Source organism: Talpa occidentalis, unplaced genomic scaffold, assembly GCF_014898055.3.
Source record: "Talpa occidentalis isolate TD23 unplaced genomic scaffold, MPIMG_talOcc4v2.1 talOcc4.17, whole genome shotgun sequence".
Taxonomy (NCBI): domain Eukaryota; kingdom Metazoa; phylum Chordata; class Mammalia; order Eulipotyphla; family Talpidae; genus Talpa; species Talpa occidentalis.
In genome coordinates, this window is record NW_023601754.1 from 45,062,125 (window position 1) to 45,085,278 (window position 23,154).

At 47.7% G+C, this 23,154-nt stretch overlaps 1 protein-coding gene across 1 annotated transcript in view; it reads left to right on the forward strand.

Annotated features, from left to right (window-relative positions):
- Positions 1-376: 376 nt before the first annotated feature.
- Positions 377-23,154, forward strand: part of ARHGAP35 (Rho GTPase activating protein 35) — a 107,851-nt gene continuing 85,073 nt past the window's right edge. Inside the window, exon 1 of the mRNA XM_037516846.2 lies at positions 377-470. The gene's annotated coding sequence lies outside the window, so the exon portion shown is untranslated. The remainder of the gene's footprint in view (positions 471-23,154) is intronic.

Sequence of the window (23,154 nt, forward strand, 5' to 3'; positions counted from 1 at the left end):
TCTCGCCTCTCCCGACCCCGCGCCGGTGACTTTCCTCGCGGCGCGCGCCCGGGGCCGTTATCCCCCTGCCCTGGTCCCCGCGCCGCGCACGCGCAGTAGCGAGGGGGCGCGCGCGTGCGGGAGCGGCGGCCGCAGGAAGGAGGCGCCTCCGCCGGCGCTGCCGCCGCCGCCATTGCCAGGGAGGGAGGGAGGGAGCGAGCGAGGCTGGTCCGCCCTCCCCCTGATTCCCGCCCCTCCCCCCTTCCCCTCCCCGCCCCCCCGCCCCGAGGGAGAGCCGCGGCGCGGCGGGAGGAGGAGGAGGAGGCGGAGGAGGGAGCCCGCGAGGGAGGGTCCGCCTGGCCCCCCGCCGCCGGAGCCGCCGCCGCCGCCGGAGCCGCCGCTGGACGAGGAGCAGCAGAACATGGCGCCGGGGCCGCCGTCGCCTCTGCCGGGATCCCGGAGGCCGGGGCCGCGCTGAGAGCGCCCAGCTGGTGAGTGCGCGAGACCGCGGGCCCCGGCGCGGAGGCCGGGCGCCGCCCCGCTGCGGGGTCCAGGGGGAGGCGGGGACCGCGGGGCCGGGAGCCCGCGAACAATGGAGGAGCCGGAGGGGGAGGGGAGGGAGCGGCCCCCCAGCCCCCCGGGCCCCGCCGGCCGGGTCTCCGAGCGGCTCGGCCCGGCCCGCGGGGCCCGCCCGCCTCAGCCCGGCCGTCCCCGCATCCGCTCCCACCCTCCGACCCTTTGGATCGCGGTGTCGGCCTCGGGCCCCCGCTCCTTCGGCCACTCTGCGTGCCCCTCCCGCCCCTCTTTAATGCCCTTGGCCCCTCCTGACGCTGCAGTGCTCGTGGGATCCACCTTCCCGATGACCCTTCTGCATCCCTTCATCCTGGACCCCCACTTGCAGATTCGTGATCTTTCTGCCTCTGCTCCGATCGCGTGCTCACCTCCCTTCGGACCTCTCCCCGGCGCCTTTGACCCATCACTAGCAACCCTTCTCTCAGCGTCTGTTGCATCCCCCAGGAGCTGTCCCTCTAGGACCTGCGGCTTCACCTCCTTGGAGAGCATACCAGACCCTGCTCTCGGCACCGCTGCCCTCCAGGTCTTCTCCTTGGACTTAATTCCACCTCTCTCTGCGTCTTTACTGCCCCACCTCTCTGTCCCTGCCCACCCCCGGCCGCCGCTGGGTTCTCTGACCCTTTCATGCCTCAGTGCAGTCCCCTACCTTCTGTCGGACTCAGATGCACTGGCCCTAGCCTCCTTTCCTGCTTAATCTTGTTCCGTTTGCCATTCAGACTCTTTCCTCTCTTCCAGACCTTTCCTGCCAGCCCTGCCCCTTGCCTGATCTCAGAGCTTGCTAGACCCCCTAACCTGCTTGCTCTCTGGCCCTGCCTTCCACGAAGCTGCCCCCCTTCCCCCTTCGCTCACCCGCACCTCTCATTTCTGCCATTCACTTCCCTGACCTCGATCCCTCGCTCAGCCTCTCTGCCGCCTCAGTGCTGCCCTGCAGGCCCCAGTTCTGCCCAGGTTCTCCTTGAGGCTCCTCTTCCCCCCCTCCTTATTGGCACTCATTTTAGCTGTCCCAGCCATTTGCTCCCCTTTTCTTTGACCTGTCTCCCCTTCAGGTCTTCTTTGCTTAAGTCCTGCTTCCTGCCCTCCTGTGCGCTAAGTTCTCTCCTTTTTACTTGGCCTTTCTTAGCCTTGTCCTTGCTCAGCCAGCGATACCATCTCTGCCGCATCACCCCTTCCCTGCCCGCTTTTGCATCTCACACATCTCCCAAATCCTTTTTGCACCTGCTCTTTTCTCCCTTTTGTTCAGCTCTGCCCTGCCTGTTTCATTTAATGTTTGCCTCCCCAACTCTGCGCCTTCTGGAGCTGTCCACTCGCCCACCTATTTTTTGGACCCATTTGGACTTTGCTTCTGCAGTTCCCTCTTGGAGCAGTCCTCTCGAACCCAGTCTTGTAACTGCACCCCACCTCTGTTGCCTCAATTTTGAAGTTTCCCACCTGGCCTCTCCCCCGACCTTTTGATTCAGGTCTCAGCCTCCACTCTCTCCTTGCGTTTGTCCTCCCTCCTTTGCCGGACCTTCTCCCCCACCTTGAATTCTCCTTTCCCCAGTGCTGCCCAGTAGTGGCCATGTCTTCTCACCATCTGTCCTGTCGTCCTGCCCTCCACCTCCGAGCCCCCTCCTGGAACAACCTCCGCGCTCAGATAGATTCTCCCTCCCTTTGATACCTGTTCCTGGTTTTCTTCCTCTTAGCCTTGTTTCCACCTTTTCTTTCTTTCACATCCTGCTGGGTTCTTTCCCTTTCCATTTGCTCCCTATCAGGCCAGCTTCCCAGCTCCCCACCCTAGGCCAGCTGGTCCCCCATGAGTGCTTGCCCTCCTCAGGCATGCCTTGCGAGGGGAAGGTAGAAGGCGTGCTTAGGCCAGGGGCTCTCCAGGCTCTGATTTGGGCTGCGCCTTTCATTGCTCTCGCCGTGGGGTTTGATCCCAAGGGGTCCTGTGAGATCTGGGTAATGAGGTGGAGGTTGGTTTATCTTTTACTGCTCTCTGGGGTCTGGGACTGCTTCCCCCTGGCCCTCCCCTTCCAGCCTTCCCTAAGCACCAAGGACCGAGGTGGTTAGGTTAGGGTAGGTCTCTTTCCATTGACCCATTTTCTTCCCCACTCACATCTTGCTCCCAGCCCCTCAGATCCCTGGGCTTTGCAGCTTTGTGCCCTTCAGAAGAGGGGAGTGCAGCTGCTCACAGGTCTCCTTCTCACTTTACAGTCTCCTCTCCTTTGAGCCATCGTAAAGAGACAGTTGTGCCCTCTCCCCTTTTGCCTCCAAGCCAGCACCCCTTGGAGGAACTGAGGAGTATACTTTTTTTCCCCCTCTTCCAGTTGACAAGTCATGTTTTCATTTTACCCCTGACTGGGGAAGTGCCAGTTCTCCCCTTCTCGCCTGCATCGGGCATTATGGCACACTTGGCCTTTACTTCCCTGGGTCTGCCCTAGTGAACGTGCTGTGCGGTGTGACCGGAGGGGATGGGAAGGGAGCTCATTTCTCTTTCACCTCTGCCCCAGGAAGGCTCCATCCAGTTTCCTGGTCTCCAAGTTGGTGAGGGCCTGGGTTTGGAAAACTCTCTGCGGTTGTTTGTTTAGAGAGAGAGTGCCAAGTGTCACTCAGATTTCTGCCCTCTGGTATTGTGGGTGCTCCCAGTTACAGGAGCCGAATGCCTCTGGGCACATCCGAGCTGGATTGAGGGGCCCTGTGGGGTGTCCACTGAGTGTGTGGGTAGACCCTCATACTCCCCAATCCTTTTGAATGACCTGATTGGATAGAGTGAAAAGGGGGTTTCAGGAACTGGTGAAATGAAGGAACGCTTGGTATTAACACCCGGTAAATAAACGTGCCTTCACCCCCTTTCCTTGAGCTGTTTTCTCTGGGGACCTTATCTTAGGGGTGGCACTTTGGGAATTCGTTCAGGGGAAAGATGGGGTTTTACAGAAGTCATCCCACCATTTTCCTTCTTTAACTTAGGAGAGGGAACCTTTTGCATCTTCTACGTTTATTTATTTTATTGCTTAAGTAAATCAAAAGTCTGATCCCCCCTTCCCCCCCCCCCAGGGCAATTGCATGTTAAAACAGCCATCCAGCTGTGAAAGAGCATTTACTGGAAATACTTTATTTCTTAACTGAGCTGTGATCGAACTTTGTTTACTTCGGCATTTATTTAGAAATATTTCTGTGTGAACCCATTTGAAATAAAAACCCTTCACTGTCATGGGCAGAATTGGCCCATTGACGCATCACATGTCAGGGCATTCGTGGATGATGAGGGAGGTGCTGGAGAGTAGGCTCTTTTAGCTGCTAACTTTTTAGGACTTTGTATTTTCTGACAGTGTCTTGTAATTTTAACCATGGCCCGTGTCTTCACTGTTATTGACGTAGAGAATTTTGGTTCATTTCTGTTGGTTTTTGTTCAGTTCCAAATTTTGGCCTTGTGGATCTTGCTGCATTCTCTTAAAATTATTTGAGTTTTTGTTCCCCTTGTTGGTATAAATAGTTGTTTTGTTCTATATCTTAATGTGGAAGTGACAGCTAATTAAGCATAAAAACTGTTTCTGCTGCTCTGCTTAAATTTGTGTTTCAGAGTTTTAACATCACTGGCAGCATAGAAAGTTCCTGCATGCCCAAAGCCTAAGTTTACATAATAGGAAGAGAGGAGACTAAAGAACAAAGAGCTGATTTTTCTTCCTAAACTGGTAACTGATGTTCCAGAGACTGTCAGATTTCCGTGATGGTAGCAGAGACTGCAGCCCCGGCATCACCATTTGCTTTCGTGATGGAATTGGGTGCTGGGAAAGCTGAGGTGGTAGCCTTGGCCTTCTGGAACAGTGAATGTGCCAGTTGGGGGCGGGGTGTGGAGCTGAAGATGACGGTAGACGACTGCCTTCAGCCCAGTGACATGTCTGCGGGGACTCATGCTCTGCAGGAAAATACTGGTGACTTTGGCCCGATCAAGGTTCTAACGAACCTTTCTTTGTGGCCATGTCCCCCACCCTTACCCACCGCCCTTTTTTTCCTGTTGCCATGAAGGCCAAAGCACTAAGGACAATAAAAAGTCAGAAACTAGTCATTCCTCTTGCTGCCAGACACATGGGGGAAGTTGGTCCTGTGTGGATCCATGGCCTGGGAGGGGGGGGCTTCTGGGGAAGGACAGTCTGAAGGAGTGTGGGTTCCATGGCTGTGGTCAGCCTACACCCTGGGAAGGTGGCACCGGTGGGTAGTGAGATGCTGAGAGTGCGCGTCTCGTCTCTGGAGCCCAGTCTCCTTTCCCATATCTTGTCTGCTGTGGTGTCCTGAGAAGGCCACAGGGCCCCCTGTGATCTGCTGGGACTGTTGTCACTGAGCACCTGGCAGTCTGAATGATGTCTTAAGTTACCCCTTCGATGCGACTTTTTTTTTGATCCTCTAGGCCAGCTGTTTGTTTTCTTTTTTGCATTATATGAAGAGCATAAACTTGGAGACTCTGCTGGAAGAGGGAAGGTGACTCGCAGAAATACCTGGGGTTTGGAGCCATACAGTTGGAAAACCAGTGCCCAGTAGGAAGTGAGACTTGTAAGGGGCGTGGGAGGGTCTCCCGCCTGCTTTACAGTCCTGGACACACAGGCAGGAGACCTGCTGGTCTAAGCCTTAACCTACCACTTGGCACCTTGGACAGTCAGTGCTCTGTGTGGGCTTGGCATTCCTGTCTGAAGTCAGATGTGCCACCCAGCTCAGGCTAGATTCTCGTCCTGGGTCACTCACCAAGTTAGAGCTGGCACTGGACTCCACGTTATTGTTGGGCCTCCCACCGTAATCAAATCCTATAAACTGGAATTAGGGCAGAGGCTCTTTCCCTGGGGGATGTAGTGGAATAAAGTAGATTACTTTTGTTGTGTAAGTTTTCAAATATAAAAGAAAACTGCCCTCTTTTCAGCCATTTGCATCAAGATTAGTTTATAATTGGGGGGAGAAAGAGGCAGCCAGATTGTATTAGCTACATAGCTAAAGCCATGCACCTCTTTTAAAAACAATATGGAATTTTTCAAGCTGAGTCATTGTTGACCTAGGCTCTCAAATAGCAATGGTCTGAATAGCATTTGAATTGCTGGTATTAAGAAATGCAAACAAATCGCTCATGTTCATCTTCATTTTTTTACAAGGCTTTCTCAGGCTTCATCTGTGAAGAATTCTTGAAAATAACTTTTGGCATCTGTCAGTCTAATTTTTATTTATTTGGTTCTCTGATACTAAGAAACACCATGAAGCTAATACATTAGCAAAGAACCAGGTACTTTCAGCCATGAAGCTTCATCACGTGGAAGGAATATTTATTTCACTTGAAAATAGCCAGACTTGCCTGTCTCCTTCATCTTCCTTTATTGAAATGAGCATTTTTCACTCTGCAAAATTAGCAGCAATTGTTACTTGCATTAGGCATCTGATGGTATTTCGTTTCTTTTTTGGTCTCCAAGTGTCTCTGCATTCTTATTTAGAAAATATCCCCTTGTTGGTCACTGTAGTAATGTTTGTACTTGGTAATCGAATTTGAACACTCGAGAGGCAGCTTCCTATGGTGTAAAGAAAATTGATAATGAGGAAACTGGGTCCCGCCCTGATTCTGCTGCTTGCTAGCTGTGTGGCTTTGGCCAAATCATTTTCAGTTCTTTGGGCTGCAGTTGCTTCATTTGAAAAATGAAGGGATTATGCCAGTTGGTGCCCATTCTGCCTTGTTTTACAGCTAATAATACTTGATTGTCTTCCCTGTGGGGATAGTAAAGTCCTTGAGGATGGACTCATACTCTATTTCCTCTCATGTCTTATTTACCATCGTGTCTAGCAGCATATCCGTATATAGTGCGTGTACTGCATACGTGTAGATTGACTCCCCAAGAGCCCTGAGAGATACCAAAGCACCTCCTCTCCTCCAACCCTGGAGATGGAGATCTGTGTGCTGTTATAAAGGCTGTTTGGGGTTTGGGGGGCCTTAAACTCTTTTTTTTTTTTTTTTTTAAGATTTATTTATTTATGCGTACAAGAATAGGGTGTGGCCAGAGGTGCAGGGGGTAAGAGGATTCACCCGAGACAGAGTAGGGAGCAGAACAGGCAGATCTACTGAAATACACTGCTGAGGGGAGGAGCCGGGGAGATAGGAGAGGTCTGCTGTGCCATGTGGGTCAGCTCACTGGCCAGGGATCAAATTCCTCTTATAGTGGCTTCCAATAATTTCATAGTATTGAGACTTAACCCCTTGCGCCATGAGGGAGGCCTGGCCTTAATCTCTTATTAGACGGCGTGCCCTCCTGGTCAGCCTTTAGTGCTCATACTTTTTTCATCATAAGTGTCTTGGCCAGGCTTAAATCTGAGAGGTGGTTAAGGCTGTGCTGTGAATCCAGGCCTGCCTGATTCCAGTGTCTATGTGTGTTTTATTGAACTGCCTTGCCTCTCTGGGATGTAAGAATACGTTATTGAGTTGTCCCCTGGAGGGATTTATAGTCAACTGTAAACAATTACATATATGAACACGTATATATAAAGCGTATATAAATATGAGTAAGTGTAGGGTGGGGTGAGGGAAGTAAATGTTATCTAGACTGTTCTGGTTAGTTTCTAGTTCCTTAGGAAGTAGCCCCATGTTTTTCACATAGACTGAGCACACGGTAGGTTCCATATCTGTCTTTCGAAGAATCTGCAATCACAAGTACCAGCTTGTCTTTTTAGCCAGCATATTTAAAAAGTGGAGCATTTTATTCTGATCTGGATTCAAACCAAGGTGTAACAGAGCTATCTATATACAAGTAAACTCTTCTAACAGAGATAGAAAGGGGGGGAACCTCCCTGGTGGTGCAAGGGGTTAAGCACCGCACTGTGAAGCAGTCCGCAGCCTCAGCAGCATGAGTTCGATCCCCAGCTGGCCAGGAAGCAACCTACATGGCGAAGACCTCTCCTGTCTCGCCCACTGCTCCCCTCAGCAGTGTGTTTCAATCAGTCTGCCTGTTCTGTTCTCCGCTCTGTCTCTGGTGAATCCTCTCACCCCCCATATCTCTGGCCTATACCCCAGCTCTTGTATGTATAAATAAATAAATCTTTTAAAAAAAAAAAAAGAGGTAGAAATATTTGGTCATGTAATCACTCCTTAAACCATAGTTTCCTTGGCAGATAGAAAAGTATCAATGGTTCCTCATTGAGAGATTTTCTTCTGGGAAAATTGTCTAGGCAATTAGAAATGTATAGATAAAAATGCACTATGCCCCTTAACTTATTTGTGTGAAATTCAGTATTGGTTCATCTATTTAGTAACTTTGAGTTGCAGGGTTCTTTTTTTTTTTTTTTTGGGTAGAACCGGGGTGTAGGCTAGAGGTGCGGGGGTTAAGAAGATTCACCAGAGACAGAGTGGGGAGCAGAACAGGCGGATCTACTGAAATACACTGCTGAGGGCCTCCCTAGTGGCGCAGCTGGTTGAGCGCAGTGCTGTGAAGCTGTCTGCAGCCTCTGCAGCGCGGGTTCGATTCCCGGCTGGCTGCGGAGATACCCACATAGCACAGCATACCTCTCCTGCCTCGCCCACTGCTCTCCTCAGCAGTGACTTCGGTCTTTCTGCCTGTTCTGCTCCCCACTCTGTCTCTAGTGAATCCTCTCACCCTCCTATGCCTCTGGCCTGTACCCCAGTTCTTATATAAATAAAATCTTAAAAAAAAAGAAAAGAAATATACTGCTGAGGGGAGCAGTGGGTGAGACAGGAGAGGTCTGCTGTACCATGTGGGTCACCTCCCTGTTTGGGGATGGAATTTGGGTCATATTGGTAATAGCACTAAGACAACCCCCTAGGCTACCAGGAGGCCCTGAGTTGCAGTTTTTAAAAAATGGTGAAAGTTTGTTACCCACCTACAGCTAAAAGCCTCTAGAAGTGTGAACAACTTAAAAAATATAGTTACATTGTTCTTCTCCATCTCCATATAACAAGAAAGGTCAAACCCTGGCTTCATCTGTTGCTGTCTACAATGCTTAGGAATAAGACAAAGGAAAATGATTACTGTTAATTGCCTCAGGCAATTAAAAAGGATTCTTTGTTCAGTAACAAATTGATTGTGTACAAATGAAAGTCAGCTCTGCATTAATACAAGATTATTAGATTCTTAAAATCTCCATCTTAAGCTAGAGTAGCTTTCTCTTCTGAGGGGTTACTTCACTGGGAATAGTGTACCTAAATGCTTGGTGCTAAAAGTATCACTGAATCTTTATTTTTCAAAAAATACTTACTAAGCTTGTAGGTAGAAGGCTGGTGGATGCTGCTGTTGTGGAATCATTTTTAGTGACTTGAACTTCTGTGATGGTGATGACCTATGGAATACAACCTCTGGTCGCGCTACTGAGGAATCCAGATAATATCTTTGAGAGACCAAAGAAGAGGGAAGACCCTTGACTGCTGTGGGAGTGGGTCTGGGCTGACTGGCGGGTGCCCAGTGTTAGCCAGCAGCAGCTTGAAAGTGGCCGCCTTCGCTGAAGCATCGTGATTTGGCACAGGATACATATTTTTGGTGTATTCATCCCCTCTAGCATTTTTTTTCTTTCTACTTTTAAAAAATACTAAAAACTGTCCATGTGGAACAGCATGTGAATCTTCAAGTGCAGATGTCTGATTTTCCGACAGGTTTTATAGACCCTTTTTCATGTGATGGGGCATGATTTCCTTTTCTGTATCATTTTTTTTTTTAAGATTTATTTATTTATGCATACAAGAACTGGGGTACAGTACAGAGGTGTGGGAGGGTGAAATGATTCACCAGAGACAGAGTGGGGAACAGAAAAGGCAGATTGACTGAAATACACTGTTGAAGGGAGCAGCGTGGAGACAGGAGAGGTCTACTGCACCATGTGAGTAGCTCCCTGGCCAGGGATCGAACTCATGCTGCAGTGGCTACAGATTGCTTCATAGCTTGCATCTTAACCCCTTGCACCACTAGGGAGGCCCATTTTCCGTATAACTCTTAATAAGTTGGAAATGATTTGATAGACTTGATAGTCTGTATCTTTAATTATGACTTTAGTATATGAGTGTGAGTGGGTAGGATGTTATTTATGACTTTTCCAGGTTTGCTCAAGGTCACGTACCTGATAAAGCATAGGATAATAACAGTTTCATTGTACCTGTTACCACCAGGGTAATTGTGCATTCTGTTAATAACAGATCTCCCCTCCTTGGGTTGTAATTCCAGATTATTTTAGTCTGTGTTTGCTGGGAATTATAAAGAAATAGGTAGCGGTCACTGCTGATGAGGTGGGGCGGTGCCTCAGACCGCCGCAGGGTATGTTAACTGGTGTGAACTTTCTGGAAAGCAGTTTGGCAGTGTTGTAAGAAACAGAATCCTTGATCTTCTTCCTGGGATCTCTGTAGACCAAGAAATAGAGCTGAGAACCAAGATGTTAACTATAGTGGTGTGTAAAAAAAGAAACGTAAATGTTTCAACTTTAGGGAATGGTCACTTTATGGAAAAGTATGGCGTCATTAAAAAAGGATGTTTTTGGAGAAATCTTGACATGGGAAAGTACACACACACACAATTAAGTATGAGAAGAAAGCAGGATATAGAACTATAAACAGTATGATTGCAGTTATTTAAAAACATATATGGGAAAAGTGGAAGGAATATGCCAAAGTTCTATTAGTATTTATCTTTGTGTTGTAGAATTTGGGGTGATTAATAAAAATCTCTTTTCTGAGTTTTCCCCAATGGTTTTTATTATATTTGATTTAGAAACAAGGTCTAACAATGATTAGCCAGTGTGGGTATGTTTGCTTTTCTTTTAAGTATATGAAGGAAAAATTGAGCTAAAAAGCAAGAAATTAGTGATAGTTGTTGGCTCCAGTACCTTTGAAGTTAAGGCAGGCGCCCTTTCTTAGAACAGTAGTTGAATTTTCCGTAGCATTACCAGTAAATCACAGCAACGCGCTGATCGAGGACCACGAGGCTGCTGAGCCTTCCTCCTTTCTCCTGCCCTTCGCCCTCTGCTGTCAGTGGCATTTCACTCCCTGTCCTCCGAGCTGAGGCTTCCAGAGGGGATTCGCCCAAGGCCACAGAGCTCATAGGCCCTGGTCTGTTCCACCTTGTCTGGTGCAGAACCCGAGTCCCTCTCTCAGCTGAGGCAAGGGAACGAGTCTTCTTTGCAGCTGATCGTGGCAGCTAGACCTGCAGCGAGGTGTCTGCCCTGCCCCCTTCTTAATTTCAAGAGAAAGAAACCATGAGTATAATTACTTTTTCCTTTTCTTGATCAAAATCAGGAATGGCCCGGAAGTTAGTTATAGCTTCCCTTTTATGGGCCAAAAATCTTCAAGATTTAAATTTTTTTATTTAATATATTCAATTAGTTTTATTTTAAGATTTGAACAATTTTTATAATTAAGGACTAATTAAGCGCAAGAGGGAGCACTCAAGTTCCTTGTAGCGCCAGAGGATAAAGATGTAGGGAGACAAGTTTTCCTTCCCTGTTTTCCTCCCCATTCAACCAGCGTTTAGGTGTCTATGCCGCTCAGAGTACTAGTTTTCCAGAAGCTGCCGTCTCCTTTCTCAGGAGAGTTTATATGTCATATCTAAAACACAAGCAGCTCTTCCCTTCCAGGTAACACAAGGAACACCCTGTTTCTCTACCAGAAAGGGAAAAATTCAGAAACCCAGGGCCTGAATCTTTTTTTTTTTTTTTTTAAAGATTTATGTATTTATACATACATACAGGCCAGCGGTGTGGGCGGTGAGAGGATCCACCAGAGACGGAGTGGGGAGCAGAACAGGCAGACTGACTGAAATACACTGCTGCGGGGAGCAGCGGGGAGACAGGAGAGGTCTGCTGCGCCGTGTGGGTCAGCTCCCTGGCCGGGGATAGCCTCATAGGTTGCGTCTTAATCTCTTGAGCCACCAGGGAGGCCCACAGGGCCTGATTCTTTCTGAGCCTAAAGATTTAAGATACTGACCATTGCTGCACAAGAATGTATTAACTAGGGAGATAGAGTTCATGAATTTTAGGACAGAACTTTCCAAGAAAATGATCCAAGTGAGAGTTTTATCATGAATAAGGAATAATTTGGAGATTGAAACATTTACCTCTGTTTGTTATCTTTGTTATTTGACAAGACGCTTGCATACAGGTAAGTCTGTGGTCATCCTTTCATTCATGAAGGAGAGTGCTGGAAGGAACACCTGAGGCTTGCTCACCACGGCAGGTTTACATTCCGACATCAGAAGAAATTGCGAAATAGCTTCGGAAGTGCCATGGGGCTTTTTTCTGTCTTGTTTCCCCATTTAGGCTGTGAACCCAGGGTACTTAACCTGGACCACAGCAGCAGAAGCGTGGTGTTTGTTGAGAGAGGTATGGATTTTGAAAGAAACTGGGAAAAGACTGATTCTCTGGCGTTGATCAGTCCTTCGATTCCTGAGCTTGCTCAGCGTTTAGGGAAAGGAGCCCTTTCTGCCCTTAGTCTCTGTGCTGCTGCCTACCAACTTTGCGACCTAGGACAAGTCATTTAGTTCAAATTCGTGTCTATAAAATTGGCCTCAATTCCTACTCTGCCTGCCACAAAGACTTTTTTTGTGTTGCAGTTCCAGATGTTTTTTTGAGAACTAAATGCCAAGAGTGAATGTGGAAACTGTAAAGTTGGGGAGCCTTTCAGATCTGTGGGCAAATGAAAGAGAACCATTTAGTTAATTGAACAGTAAAGGTGAGGCAGCCTTAGGCAGCACCTCCTGATCTGTTATCTTGTAACCTGCCCCCGGTATCTGTCAGTCTTAGGGTGCTGTCAGTGTGTACCTCACACATCTGGATGGTGTAGGTCAGTCCACATGGCAACTATTGAGGTGTCAGTCTCACCTCTTGCCCCCAGCTCCCTCAGACGGTCGGGTGTGTCACCTGGAAAAGAGGAACATAGATGGGTCTGCTCAGGGTCATTGTGCGAATTAAAACAGTGTGTTCGAGCAGCTTCAGATAACCCAGGGTCTTGGTGCATGTGTGATAAATGGCATTACTTTTGCAGTGGCTCTTAACCTTGGATTTTATAGACTAGTTGGAGAAGATGGTGGCAATAAAGCAAATATGAATTTACCAGTTTTCCATTTTGCCAAAGAGGGCATTAGGAAAGGAAAGAAGGAAAGACTCGCCATTATTTTATTAAAAAATAGGATCCAGTATCAGAATAAAAGATTACCTCCTCAAGGAGGCTGGCAGCCTGCCATGGACATATGTAGGTAGGTATTTCTGCTTCTCCTTCTTACATAGACTGGGGAACATTTTGCCACAGGCCAGCCCCTCTACTCTGTGGGCAGGTGTTTAGACGAGACTCACGTCGCAGTTCCTCCATTTATTTTGTCACCTTAAACAAGCTGCTTGGCGGCTGTGAGCCTGAGTTTCCTGCATGTAAAATGAGGGTGCTGATAGCTTCCTTGCAGGAAGAGAGGCTGAGGTCACACAGGGAACGTGCTCTGCGCTCACTTGCTGGGGATCCTTATTCTCCAGCGCTGAGTGTCATCTGCTGTCAGTGAGGGAAAAGCCCCTGCTGCTGCCACTGGGAATCTGGGAAGGAGGCGGTGGTGCCCGACTATGGTCTCCTGTGGTGGCCTCCTCACCCTAATCCTCTGCAGGTCACTGGAGCCCCGAAGCAGATGCCAGCCTGTTGCACCCCAGAGCTTTCCTGTTGCCCACAGACGGTCAAGTGGCCTGCAGAACCTTGGCCCCACTACCTGCCCAGCCTCATGTTTCTGGTCTCCAGAGTCTGCTGTGTTCTTTTTCTGCCTGTTTTTGATGAAGTGGGTTCTTCTCGAAAGCACCTTGCCGGGCCTCCTCTGATGGGTAAATTTCCCGAACATCCTCTAGCCTCCCTCCAGGTCCCCTGTTTGGAGACTGCTCTACCGGGGTCTGCCGCAGCTCTGCCCGCGAGCTCTTTGCTTTTGATGCTGGGTGTGTCTCGTGTGTGATGTGCTCATAGGGTCCTGCAGCAACAGCCACGGGGCACCCCGGCTGGTCCCTTAGTTCTGCCTCCCAGTGCCCTCTTGTCCCTGTACTTCAGAGACATCAGTACCTTAAAAAACCAGGGACGGGCCTCCCCTGGTGGCACAGCAGTTGAGCACTGGGCTGTGAGGCTGCCCGCAGCCTCTGCAGCGCTGGTTCGTTCCCCAGCCGCCGGTGAGCATCCCACAAAAAACAAAAAAAAAAAAACAAAAAACCCCCAAAAAACAGGGACATCTCTCCTTCCAGGGATACTTCATACCATACAAACAAGCAAATATAATTACATGTGCTCCCCCCCACCCCGTGGTAGCATTCTCTACTTGTGGGTGCACCTTTCTTTTTAACTGAATATTTTGGGGGTTCTTCCTGAGCGTTAGCACAGAGGAAGCTTCCTCATTCTTTTTCACAGCCTGATGCTCCAGTGTACAGTTACCGACGGACAGAAGTATATTAGCCGGTCTCCTATTGATGGGTGTTTGGTTAGTTTCCAATCTTTGCGTTTACAGTCAGTGCTGCAGAGAAGACTTTAGTGTGCCTCAGTGCCCGTGTGAGCCTGTAGGAGAAACTCCTGGGATAGGGTAGCTGTCTTCTACTCTGTGAAGCTAGGGATTTGATCTTTTTTTTTTTTTCTTCTTTGCCTGGTGAAGTGCCTGACTTGTCATAGGCGTCTAGTTAATGCCTGATGAAGGATAGAGTCGTCTAGTTGGGTAGACAAGACAGGTTTTTGTAAAAAATGAAACACTGATATCCTGTGTCAGCACATGAGGGGGCCACAAGTAAACCCTAAGGCTTGTCAGCAGCCTGACAGCGGTCCCCCAGGGCTTTGGGCATCATAATAGCCCATAGTGAAAGGTGCCTGTGTAGTGCTCTCAGCGTGGGATGACTTGGACTTTACACACACACACACACCCCCATGACAGTCAGTACAACATCCCTCTCCCCTGCAAGTATCCCTGCAAGTTTTCCTCTAGGGGAAACCTTTACTTTCCACCAGTGAAGCCAGGTCCTGGGAGACTCCTGTAGGAACGATAGTTCCTTCCTAGTCCTCCGTGGGCCAGGCACTGTTGTATGCCGCAACTCAAGGAATCTGTACAACGACCCTCAGAAATAGGCATTACCCTAAACCCACTTTATAGACGAGCAAATTCAGGTGGCACGTACTTGGTAGTATGGGCTAAGGACTCAGAGCAAAGAGTGAAAAAAATCCCCTCCTTCCTAGAACTGCTGAGTTATTACACAGCCCTACAAGGCTGCCTTGCCCCCGGCGCCCCCAGTCACCTGTGATTTCGCGTGTTGACCTTGATGGTTGGGAAATGTTTCTCCTGCTGCAGCTATCTGGATCGGCATGGTACATTCTTTGCTTTGTCTCCTGATCCCTAGTTTAGCTTACCTGTTAAAGATTTCCAGAGTGACCTAACAATTCCAGTTCCATTTTCCCCTCTTCCTTTAGTGAGGTTCTAATTGGACTTTCTAATCTGGTTTTTTCATTTTAGGGCGTTTTCATCTGAGCTTATCTTACCAAATACAAACAAAGCCTATCATCCAATCTGTTCTATTACGCCTCCTGGAAGAATTTGGCTTTTGATTTGGGGGGAATAGCCCTGGAAATTTCGGGGTTTCATTACGCTGATGGGAAGTTGTCAGCAGCCAGCCTGCACACTCACTGTAACACACGTTTCAAGTGCATGTCTTTCCAGAAGGCTTCTCTTGATCCTCTCTATTTCTGGGGTCTGAATTAGTATCAGTACTTCTTTTTAGCTCAGTTCTGTCTAACAGGACTCTGCATTGTCCATTACAGCTACTTGAAATATAGCTAGTGGGACAGCATTGAGACTTGACCCCTTAGGCCACCAGGGAGGCCCTGAATTTTAAAAATGGCTTAATTTTGATTAAACTTAAATGGCTAAAGTATTGGTGAGTACACATCTAGACTATATACTTTATTAGAGAGAATTTTTTCTTTTCTCTTTTTCCCTGTCTCTCCCAAGTAGCACCATATCCCTTAGTATTGATGAATGTTTGATAAATGGTCTCCATAACTGAAATGTATATGAAAAGTTAAAATATTCCTTACATTCTATCTCTCAGGGATAACCGTTGTTACCAGTTGTGTCCTGATGGTATAGGGCACAATTTTTACAATGTTTATAAGGACTTCTTAAAACACACTCCATAAAAATAATAGATCAGGGCCTCCCTGGTGGCGCAAGGGTTAAGACGCAACCTATGAAGCAGTCGCAGCCACTGTAGCACGAGTTCGATTCCCGGCCAGCCAGGGAGCAGCCCGCATGGCGCAGCAGACCTCTCCTGACTCGCTCGCTGCTCCCCTCAGCAGTGTACTTCAGTCAGTCTGCCTGTTTTGCTCCCCACTCTGTCTCTGGTGAATCCTCTCACCCCCTGCCCCACGCCTCTGGCTTGTACCCCAGCTCTTGTGTGCATAAAAAAATCAATCTTTAAAAAAAAATAATAGATCAGCCTGCCGGTCAGTCTTTGGGCAGTTACCTATGAGAGAAAGGAGTCGGTGTAAGACGAAGAGTTTTTGTTGGCACTGATTTTGGTTTTGAATGCGAAGAAAAGACTTTGTCTAATAGCACAGCATTTCTAAGTTGTCAATTTTAGTGACTTTGCAGTGATTTCTGCATAGGATTCATCCTTGATTGTAGAAATGGACATTAGTCAGGATTGTTGTAGGTTTTGGAGTTTAGGAGAAAAACAGAATGCATCGATCAAGTGCCTTTGTAAAAACTGTTGCAAAATACTGGAATTCTAAACTAATGATTAGAGTCCTCAGTGAAAATCTAGCAAAGAGTGGGTGAGTTGTCCTGCTTTCCTTTTGATGATTTTGCTAGCATTTTGTTTTGAGGTGATTTTGACGGCTCCTTGGGAGTAGTTGGGGGTATTCAGAGAGAGGGGGGAAGTTTATTACTTGCTAAGACTAAAGAAGCAGAAATGTGTCGCTTGAATTTCTTTTCTCTTCCACAGTAAAAGCAGTCCCTTAGACCACACTCTTTCTGCAAATTGTGTGTACTGAATCTTTCCCATGTAAAGGTAACACTGATTTCATTTTTGATACATCTCTTAGAATCCCTAACAGTTCTCCCTACTCTGTATCATCTCTTTGGCAACTTCCATTCTATTCTAAAGTATTTAATTGTGTGGTTGGGTGGTTTTGGGAAGACAAGAATGAAGAGAGTGATAAAAGATAAAGCTGTGGAGCTTAGAAATAAAGGAGGAATTGTTGAAAAATCTTTGAATTCAATGGAATGTGTGATTTTGGATTGGATTTTGGAACAGGAAAGAGAATTAATGGAAAAATTGATGAAATCCAAATAAATTCTGTAGTTCTGTTTTTTTGTACCAAAGGTGATTTCTTTGTTTTGACAGCTATGCCATGGTTATGTTAAATTAGGGGAAACTGGGTGAAGGGTCTTTGGGGATTCTCAGCAATATCTGCAACTTTTCTGTAAATCTAAAATTGTTCTAAAATTATTCCAAAATAAGTTAAAAAACCAGGGAGAATAAGAGAATTCAAGAGCTGGGATTTCACAGGGGGTTGGAGGGGTGTACATTATACAGAAATTTAGATATATACGGGCGCTCTAGGAGCTCTGCCTGTCGGTTCACTTCCCCCCTTCAACCCTGTCCCAGCCTGTGGAATGATGGTGGCTCTGCCAGAGATCCATACTTTTGCATCTTGTCATGTCCTGCTTCCTTTTTTATGGAATTGGCTGCCTCCCGCCATCGTCAGCCCAACCCAGCCAAAAAACAAAGAACCTCTGGAAACAAAACCAGAACAAGCTTAACTAATTTCTTCTAATTCTTTATTTCTGCCTTAGATTTTCCTCTCTCAGAAAGCCTTCTCTGACCCTCGGTGATCTGCCTGCCTTTGTCGCCTGGGTTTCTGCCCTCCAACGTGGTACTCACTATGCTCTTTATTTTTTTAGATTTATTTATTTATTTATTTATTTATTTATTTATTTATTTATTTATTTATGCAAGTACTGGGTACAGTCAGAAGAGCGGGAGGGTGAGAGAATTCACCAGAGCCAGAGCGGGGAGCAGAGCAGCAGAAGGAACGAAGTACACTGCTGAGGGGAGCAGCGGGCGGCAGGAGAGGTCTGCACGCCATGTGGGACCCTCCTCCGGTGGCCGGGGAGCAGCCGGGGATCGAATCAGCGCTGCAGAGGCTGCGGGCAGCTTCGCAACCCAGCACTCAACCGCTGCGCCACCTGGGAGGCCCACACTATGCTCTTTGAATCACTATGTTTTAAAACTACTTGAAGGTGGGGACTGTGCTTTTTCATCGCTTTATCTCTCAGCGTATAACCCAGGCACCTGGGCATCACTGATGTTCAGGAAATGTTACTTGAATAAATAGCTTCACAGCCAGAAGCATGACCCCCCACTCCGCCACCCCCACTCCGCCACCCCCACTCAGCTGGCCATTTTCCTCCTGTCCTGAGCCTGCTGCCTCCTAGTTATGTAGCGTTATCTTTTTCTAACTACCAGAATTTATCTCATTTTGCCATAAGACATTATGTTTAGGTTGTTTTAAATCTGTTCTTTGGTAAACCATTCAACAGTTGCACGTGCAGCCCTTGGTAGACTACATAACACCGTTAGGACCTCTGCTTGTTAATTTCTTACGTGCTAACTGGGGGAGTTGAATCGCATGTCTCAATGATACAGTAGCCAGAGGGGTGGAGACGGGCCGGGAGAGAGGAGTTGCAGGTAAGATAGTCTGCCTCGCTTTGCTCTGCCTTCTGTAGTGAAGGAGGTGACTGGTGAGCAGCCTCTAGGCGTGATTAGAAATGCAGGTTATAAGCGAAGGTTCTGTGCTCGAAGGCCTGTGGATCCTCGGGGATTGGGGCGGGGGTGTGGCCACAATGCTCTCAGGAGTACGAGCTGAATTTTGGTTTTGTTTGTTTTCTGTGGAGAGAGGATCTGTAGCCTTCATTAATTCTCAAAGGAATCCATGACCCAAGAAAGATGAGAACCACAGGTCTAGAGTAACACTGAGACCCGTGGCCTCATTTTCTCTCCCTTTTATTCCACCGTTTCAGATCAGGCACCCTGTTCTGTTTTTCCCAACACTCGGTGGGAGGTGCGGGCATGCTGCTGTGGACACATGGGGAGGAAACTGTAAATTGTGTTTTGGGAAAGATTGACGTGATGGCTCGTGGTTGTCTTGATGTATTTTCTCCTTGTTTAGTAAAAATACACTTGAAGGGATGATTTGGGCCCGCCCAGGTCCACAGGGCCCAGTACTGGTCACAGAGGGGCAGTCACTGCGTCCTGACCCTCAGTTGATGTGCAGCTTGAGTGCCCAGAAGTGGCCAGCGGTGCCGTGGGAGCCACAGCTGCTGCGGTGGCTGCACACACGAAGCAGCAGGGAGAGTAGGAACTTGGCCACAGGGTGGCCAGAATTTCTTTTAGTGACGTGACAATGTTGATTTACTCTTATTTCCTCTGATAGTTGCAAACCTCTGTGCTGGGGGGTGTAACATCAGGTGCTTAGGGTGCATCCCAGGCGGGACAGACCCATAGACACAGGCAGTAACTGAGGCCCCAGAGGTGACACATGTCCGCATGGAGCTCTTAGACTATTGACCCCCCTTGACAAGAGTAAGGGTCTCTTTGTCCTCAGTAACGCAGCAGGTATTTATTGGACATGCAGAGGGCGTGTCCTTCTGGCTTGGACTCTTGGACTGAACTGTTGACTCAGTGGGAGATGCTGTATCTTTTGACGTGTCCCCGCAATCAATACGGTGACAAGGTCCCCTCTGCAGGGCGGGGTGAAGGCGGGGGCCATGTAGCCGGACCAGGATGAGGATGTTGGTGTTATAAACCCCGCTCTGCCGCTTTCCATCTGCGTAGCCTGAGTCAGGTCAGTTTACCCCTCTGGGCGTCAGTCTCCTCGAGTGTAAAGAGGGATGTAACTGTCGCTGCCACTGGGACTGCACCACGGACCAGCAGCCCCAGTGCGGAGGGTCCGGCGGATAGTGGCCCGATGGATGCTCTTGTTACTCGTGGGTGAGGATCATAAAGCTTGAAGAAATGCCCTCGTTTTATTTATTCACTAAGGATAACTATGTCACTTAGGAAGAGTATCACTGCCCTTAAGTGAACTGAGAACTAGTTAGAAACAGTGGTTGTCTTTTTTATTTTTTCTTTTTAAAATCTATCACATGGTTTTTGGTTAGGGCAAAGTCTCTTAATGTGGGGTTCCTGAATTTTCTCGTGTGTACATGCATTTTTCTGAGGGAGATGGTTCAAATTTTCATCAGATTGTCAAAGGAATCCTAACTGCTGAAAAAGTAAACGTCGATTCATTGACCACTTGTTTTTCTCTTGGTCCTGAAATTGTTCAGTTTAATATCACCGTGAGGACTTGTACAAATAAAAAGAATGTAATGAAGATCTCGAACGATTATAGTTAAAAACTGTGCTTTTTTTTTTCTTTTTTCTTTGCCAACAAGGAAATTGGACAAGTAACTAAGAAAAAGCGGTGCCCTGTCCTTCAGGAGGGAGCCAGGGCCTAAAGACTTGAGTGCTGGCATCTTGTCCTCGGTTCTTTCCACAGGTTGACTCTGGGTTATCACGCAGCCTCCTCTTCCCTGAACCCTAATTTCTGGCCAGTCTGGGCCACTTGCTTCTCCTGAACACGTGGGGAACTCTTGTTCCTCCTCTTGTGTGGACGGCTCCCCCTCCCATAATTCGCAGGCAGGTTCTCTGTGCTCGAAGGCCCTTCCTGAGGCACCTTCCTGAGCGCCGTGCCTCCTAAGTCCCCCGAGAGCACTGACTGTTCATCTCTCACCCTCCACAGCAGGTCCTTTTTATAGTCAGGCATTAAATAAAGGGTTGTGGGTAAGAAGGAGCTAAGTACCTGCTTGGGGGGCGGGGGGGGGGAGTATGTAAGTTAAAATTACTGAAAACATAAAAAATGATCAGATGCCAGTGTGTGTTCTGAGTTCTGGGAGAGTTTGGGGAACCTTTTGTAGCCTGGGTAGTGGGAAGGATCCACCCTGGCATAGGAAATGGGTGCCTGGGAGGGCTCGCCAGCGTGGTGGCCTTGGTCGGGACTGACCCCTGCTGGACTAGGGTTATCACCCTTGGTCATCACCTCTGTTCTTCTAGTGGGATGTATTGGGAGGAACATTAGCCCCTTCACCGGCCTTAAAATTCTCTGATTCTGTAATTGGGAGGAGCACAGCCTTTTCTTGGGTTGTGAGGATTAAATGAGGACACACTTTGAAGATTACAAAGTGCTCAACTCTTGTTTATTCCACTTAGTAACCCCACCCTTGCCTTTGACTTGTAATAGAGTAAATAGGGTTTAAAAGTGACCAAGGTCACTGCCAGCATTATTTCATTAGTCAATTTTCAGTGAGTTTTTCATATCATATTGTAAACAAATTAGCCAAGGAAGATTGGATGGAAGCTTTTTGCACTGACAGGAGTATGAACCAGTGATCCCAAGATTTAGGTAGATTTGGGGACTTAATTCTTTGCATTGTAAGAGAATCCCTTAGCAGGGTTGGGATGCAGATTGGCAGTACTTTAGGGGGAAATGATGTCCTGAGCTAATCCCATGGGGTTGCTCTACAACAGTACCATCTTCACCAACTGAGGCACAGACATTTTCTTACAAATATTTTTGAAATGTTTTCTACATTGGGTTTGTTTCTGATGTTCTCACTTGGTTTCTTTCTTTTGTTATTTCTTTTTAACCAGGCTGACAGGCTCTTAAATTCTAAAATACAATTTCGGGTTGGTGAAGACCACATGCTGGGGAAATCCAGACTTCTCAGTAGATATGGGACTTTTTTGACCATAAATTCAGGATGCAGTTTTTCTCCAAAGTGCTTGCATTTTGTGATTAGGCTGATTGTTTTTAAGTACAACTCCCTTGCTCTGGAAATCGTCTCCAGTATCCTCAAACAAAGAGCAAATGATGCAATTAGGATGCAATGCATTGCCTGTGGATTTCAAGGAAAGTTATTTTCCACACAACTCAGGAGCTCATAGACAGAGTCATGTCTCCTTTAGATTCAGTGAATTTATCACAAATGCCCTGATACAGTGAAATTCTTACCTTGAGGTTAAGGGTTTTTGTGTGTGAAACAATGATGTGATTTCTTTTCTTTTTTTTTTTTTAAGATTTATTTATGCATATAGGAACTGGGGTGTAGGCCAGAGGTGCAGGGGGGTGTGGTGAGAAGGTTCACCAAAGACAGAATAGGGGGCAGAATAGGTGGATCTGAATTACCCTGCTGAGGGGAGCAGCGGGCGAGACAGGAGAGGTCTGCTGCGCCATGTGGGTCAGCTCCCTGGCCAGGGATCTAATTCATGAGGCAGTGTCTGGCAATAGCTTGCTAGTGCTGAGACCTGCACCATCAGGGAGGCCCTAATATGATATTTCTAAGGTATGGAGTGGAATGGTGGGGAGACTGCATGACCAGTTTCCATCCAGTCTCATTCTGGAGAGCTCTTGACTGGGAAAGCCGCAGGCATACTGTGTTTGCCACGTCTTTGGCGACATCAATGTCCCACCGCGGAGACGGCATGTAGAACCCTCCTGACCTGGGGCACGTCGTCGATCTCCCCATCTCAGTGTTCTTGCCTGTGGAGTGCCTTCCCTTCCCAGGTGGTGTGAGAAGCTGTGAACATGGGGTGTAACGGTGCTTTGAGCAGTGTAAAGGCTTGTGCATGCATTAGCAGGGAGAGGATATTATTAGGGTTTTGTCTCTAAGTAGATTGGAGACTGTCCACCTCATAATGGAGAACTCTGCTAAAAGAGCAAACGGATTATAATTATAGCAACAGTAGCTTCTGTTTTCTCCAGAAAGCTCGAACTGTGGTAGTTTCTGTCCCTCCTGTCTATCCGGCAGCACAGCGCTGAGGTGCAGGCTTCTCAGGCAGGCAGCTAAGCCACGTGAAGTGGGGTGATCTTGAACGAGTCGCTCAACCTCTCTGAGCATGTTTCTTCATCTGTAAAACGGGGGTATTAACAGCCCCTGCCTTGTTGGGTGACTGAAAAATGAAATCACATCCACGTGTATTGTTCATTTGGTATCGCGCCTGGTTTATAAAGGAATTTTTGCTGTGATTACTTAGGTGAAAGTGATGCTGAAGTGGGAAACCATTGGTGTGCGTGGCCAGCCAGGTGAGGCAGCTCCTCTCCCTTTACTGCCCTGCTCACTCCCTGCGGAGAGGGAGGCTGGGTTGGTGCATCCTTTCCTCTGTCACCTGACTCCAAAGGCCCCCAGTAAATGTTGCAAGTGATGAACCTGAAGCCCCCCCATTGTGAACAGCTGGCTTAATTATCAGAGAGATGTGATTACCTATGGTAATTGTGAGGGGTAGTTTTGAATATTCCACTTTATTGAGAGCTGATTATCTGAGAAGCAGTCAGTAAATTCTGTTTTATTGGAACTTTTCATTTGCTTGTCTCTGCAAGATTTTATCCTTCCTGACACTTACGTTGGGTGGTAGGGCATGGTGTCTTATGGTACGGTTTTTAGACGTAGTAAAGGACCGGCTAAAAATGTTCCAGCATTTGTCTATTAGGCGTGTTGGCAAGTGAAGTGTGAAAATGACACAGCCCATGGCCCAGTTTCATCAGTCAGCCGGAAGTCAGCGAGCCGGGCTGCCTGG